The sequence below is a fragment of the Triticum aestivum genome, chromosome 2B (assembly GCF_018294505.1).
Source record: "Triticum aestivum cultivar Chinese Spring chromosome 2B, IWGSC CS RefSeq v2.1, whole genome shotgun sequence".
Lineage (NCBI taxonomy): Eukaryota > Viridiplantae > Streptophyta > Magnoliopsida > Poales > Poaceae > Triticum > Triticum aestivum.
Window position 1 is genome coordinate 777,177,351 of NC_057798.1, and position 5,447 is coordinate 777,182,797.

The following is a 5,447-nucleotide window of genomic DNA, read 5'->3' on the forward strand; positions in this document are numbered from 1 at the left end:
GACTGATTAGTGCGCCCATTTGTCGGAGTTAGTTGAATTATGTTCTCAAGTGGGGATGGTTGAACAACGACATCAATTGGGGCAGTATTTTATCGGGAACCACAGGAGGGGAGTTTGAACTGCTTGCAGACCAACTATGCAAAGTTGTCATTCTCTTTATTTCTACAAAAAAATAAAGATAACATGGATTAATTTCAGGATGTGAATAACCAATCACCAACACCAAACCACTGTTTCAGCTAGAGCTAGTTGCAAGCTACTATGAATTAGTAGCAAAAAACAACAAGCAGTAGCTAAACAGCAGAGAAGCTAAACAATGGTCGGACGGTTAGCTACTATTCGGTTGATTTTTTAATCTGATCTAACTGTCAGCAGAGGAGTGGCAGCAGTCGAGCGACGCTAGAGCTTGGACCAGCTGCCTAGTGCAAGTTGCCAGCGAGCCATAGGCTCGAGCAAGCCCCTAACCAACTACCGCGCTGGGCGCTGCGATGGGGAAGGCTGGAGTCCGAAGGTCGGGATGAGAGGGAGAGCCGGAGAGGTTTGCTGTTATGTGGTGGCCCAGCCCAGGCAGATGGCCCATAGCCCCATAGCCTCAAGACGAAGCCGCAGGGTGGCCCGAGCCTGGCAACTGGAGAAGGATAAAGAGGAGATAGCAGTGGTCGTCAGGCCGCGAAGAACATAACTCTAAACTAGTCCTCTCTCTGTATCATTTTCCCTATTCTCCTTCCTTTATTAAGACATATGTACCCAAATTGTACCGGGGAGAATCTAGAACCTTGGCTGGTACAAAAGAGTTGGTATCAGTAGTCTCTCCATCCACCGCGCATGAAGATCGGTCCATCGGACTCTGGTTGGTGGCGACATTGAGTTGCGGCTGTAAATCCTATCTCTCAGCATGAACAACTGATATGTAGGTCGATTAGGCGCCCATGATACGAGGTTCAACCGCCATGGAGCAACAAATTTTTGTCGCCATGGGAAAAAAGAAATATGAGCTGAAGTCAAACCACTACGTGTGGGCAATAACCTGTACCAGACTCATGCATGCTCCTCTCCCTCTTCTTTTTTTAGAACGAAGACGCAAGAAGCGTCCGACTTTATATTAATAAATCCCACCAACAGGCAGCATCCAACGGTTGATACAAACTAAACAAAAGGAAGTCTACGGCCGAAGCCCAAGTGAGATACATGCAACCGGCCTTAGCCTGAATAAGATGGAAATAAACGACAACACGCAGGCAACCGGCCAAAATGAAGAAGATCCCCATCAACTTAGTGGCGAGCAACAATCGGGATCAAGCGAATCCGCTCCATGGCCTCCTTCAGCCGCTCAGCGTCCCGCCGTTTCCCCAACGGCATCCAAGTCTGAAGTCTCGAGATTATTGCTAGCGAGGCGGAGGTGCGCACTCTCCAGGGAGGAAAGGTCCCCCAGCGCCGCCTTGGCTCTAGCACTTGGAGCGCAGAGAGAAACCGGAGAGGCTCTGGAGCGCTTGGCCTTGGCTGCCGCCCCCGCAGAGCCCAGCGCCGCCTGCAGACCCACGTGCATCGGAGCAGCTGGCGACGGGAGTGATAGAACTGCAGGGTTAGTCGTCGGCTTCCAACCGGCCGTCTTCTTGGGGGCGAGCCCAGAGCCACCTGAATTGCGACGGCTCGACAGGGGAGTGCGGAGAGATGGTTCATTGAGCACAACTCCCGTGTCAGAGCCTTGCAGACTAGGAGAGACCGGGGCGGCCGCAGCAACCGCTGGTGCAACGCCCGCCTTCAAATTTAGGCCAAACTTGTTGAACGCACCCTCCAGAGCACGAGCCGTGGGGGGACTGCTCCCGACCGTGTCCAACACCGCAAGCTCCCTAGGCTCCAGAGCATCTTTGTCCACATTGAGGTCACGCTCATTGATGCCCAGCTGGTTCTAGGTATCTGTGTCGATCGACGTATCCGGCATGCTGTCACCTGGGTCCTCGTCGCGGCACGCCATCTCCACATCATTGGCTTGGCCACCAGTGCGATTGCCCTGGCCTCCCTGGCCCCCGAGCTCATCCTTCTTCTGTAGAGACAACCCCCCGATCCCCGATCCGGACGGGCCGCCGCTCTTATCTAAGGGCCAAGGGGGAGCATCACTGGGCCCAGGCATCGCTGGCCCGTCCCTTGGGCGCTTCGGCAGCCGCTCCACCTCAACCTTGATGTCGTAACCCTCGTGGTTGAACCACACCTGCACAAATCCATTCATCTTATCGGGGGATTTGCAGCCAAAATTCATCCTCACCAGCCCCAACCGGGTGAGGGAAATCTCATCCACCACAATTGACCTGCCCAGCATCTTGAGGCCCTCCATCAGACGGTCGACCCGGCGGTGCTTCTTTGGAATATCATGGAGGCGGAGCCAGACCTCAGGCATGGAGAGAGACACTATCACTTCATGAATGGAGTCGCGAACCAGCACCATGAAGTCCCTCTCCCTCTTCTCACTATCACGTACACACCAGTGCACATGCATGTCAAGAAAAAGGATAGATTCACTCTCTCTCTTCTCTCTCACAATAAATCCACACTTTTATTCCACCTTTGGTAATTTAAATCATTTAAATCTTCTGAAGCAACATTTTTATTTTGAAATTTTTTATATGTTTGAACTCCTGCACAAAGACCTTTAAAACAAGATTAATTTTGGATACATTTCAAACACATTTGAATCCACATAATATATTCCAGTGCAGGTAACTGCCTAGAACAAAACCAACGAGTCAAATCTGTTTTTTAGTTTAGTGAAATCATTCTTTTGAAATGAGCAAAACCAGTTTATTAAACTAATGGGATTTTTTTTCGTGAAATTAGTTTTTCCATAAGACTGGATTTTTTCAAATGGGTGAATCGATTTTTCAAATGAGTGAAATATGTTGTTTTAAACTAGTGGACTCTGTCTCCCTGAAAATGAGTGAAATTATTGTTTTGAATTGAGTGAAATCAGTACTTTGAATTAAGTGAGATAAGTGGTTTGAAATGAGTGAAATCACAGTTTGAATATATTACACACTTCTGTTTTTAAGAAATGACTAGAATCTATTTTTTCATAAATGAGTGAAATCGGGCGAAATGAGTGAATTCGGATTTGTGAAATGAGCGAAAACAATTTTACTACAATCTGCTCCACATATTTTTGTAAGGATTCAGTTCCTATTTTTTGAGATATCGGTTTCACGCTTTTGAAGTGAAGCAATTTGTTTCGTACATTTTGTATGATATCGATTTCAGATATATTGATATAAACAATCTGACAATCTCATTAAAATTGTAATCTGTTACACATTATTTTTATTAGAAGTTATGTTTCACATCTACACATACTGAAATACACATATTTGAAGAGAAATTAATTTCACATATTCTAAAAATTATCTTTTGTTTAGTTCAAGCCGATCTGTTTTTGCCTTAATAACGAGATAAACATTTTTATTCACATTTTTAAAATCAACTTCATAGAAATGAGTGAAATTGTTAGTCAAACTGATATTTGTGAAATATAACTGCAATGACTAAAATCACTTTTATGAAATGAGTGATAATGTTATTTTTTAGAGGGAAATCAGTGCTTTTAATGAGCAAAATTAGTTTTTTAAGTGTGATATATGTTTTTCCAAATGAATGAAATAATTCTTTTGAAACAAGTAATATTTGTAAAATCCGTGAAATGGTAAAGTTAAAACTAGTCCAAATGTATCTGTGATTGATCCTATTATGGACATCTTCTCAATATGAGAATATATAAGAATATTCAAAATGAATATTTGGTTCAGAAATAATGGGCCAGTCAAAATGCCATATGGAAAATGAAGTGCAATCCTTTAGTTGGAGAAAGAGAATTGTGTGTGCACGCAGGTCCTTCTCTTCTTCTCGAAAGAGGTTTTCACCCCGCTTTATATATAAAGCAACAGAACAAAATACACGACCGAACGATACAGTGTGGCGAGGAGGCCCTCTTACAAAGCAGATCAAAAGATACAACAATAACCTAGAACAAGCTAACACCTTACCGAAATCCGACCGACAACTCCTGAGCTCCACGACAACACCCTCAAGAAGGTGACGGCACGCAGCGTCGCCGTTGCCGAATCCAAGCAAACAAATATAGGTTTTCACCTGGAGCCCTGGCATAACAGATATAGGTGACGGCACCCACAGGCGACGCCAGTGCCAAATAGCACGGAGCTTTCGCTCAGGTGCTCGCCAATGCCACCAAGAGGAGTGCTTATCAACACCTCTACGAGGGCCAACCCGTCCACATCAGATCTGGGCACTGCCCGAGCAGCCAAGAGCCTCCCACCACTCCACCCCTTGCCACCCACACGACCAAGAAGTAGAGTCACCACTGCCACCATGGGGCCTGTAGAAAAGAAAACCGTGAAGCCCGCCATTCGAGACCACAGTCCCGAGATCCATGCACCTGGACACCACCGTTTATCCACATCATGACCCCCACCACGATAGTAGGAGTAAAAGGGACCTCCTTTCACTCCTAGCCCAACATTAGCCATCGGGTCTGGGTAGCGCCTCCACAGTAGGAGGTGCCCACACCTCCTCCCCTGCAAGTCCCGGTGGACCATGGGGATGCAACCCAGTGGCTGCCGACGGCCACCGCCGAGCAAGCTCGAACGACACTATGCCCATGGTCTCTGGAGCCAATCCGTCGGACAACACAACAACACCCGAAGAGCCGATCTCGGATCGACGCCATGAACAAGCATCAGACACGAAAAGCATAACACGGACAAAGTTAGCCCATAATATCCATGCGCTAGCCATCGTCCACTACCACGAACCAGATCCATGCTGCACGCCAAAGATGTCCACGACCGGATCGCGCCGCGGGCAAACCACAACTGCCACACTGCCCCATCTCTAACCGAAGAGCCCGGGAGACACTGCCAACCGAGCGCCACCCGGACCAAGACCATCCTTACCTACTGGGAGCGGAAGCTCCGATCTGCCTCCGGCCCAGATCTGGCACGCCCGAGCACGGACCCTAGGTCCCAACCATCACCGGCTTGGACCTACGAGAAGGGAAGACGCCGCCGCCCCCCGCACCCCACAAACAAGCAGCCGCCACCGCCACTCAAGCCACCGAAGTCGCGTCGTTGACCGGTGCCACCACCAAGATCCGGACAAGCTAGAGCAGGGCAGCGGCACAACGAGCCCCACCATGCCCAGCTCATCCCCCGGCCGACCAGCACAACCACAGAAGAACAACCGGGGCCATCAACCCTCGCCGCGCACAACCCGCGCCTTCCGCCGCCACCGGAGGCAAAATCGGACCTGGCCACAATACGACACCAGCGTAGCCGATGCGCTCCACCCATGGGGCTGGCGCATCCACACCGCCCGCGCCTAGGCAAGCCGTGCAACCGCTACAGACCCAGCACTCGCCCACGCCGTTGGCGCGGCCGTCCGCCTTG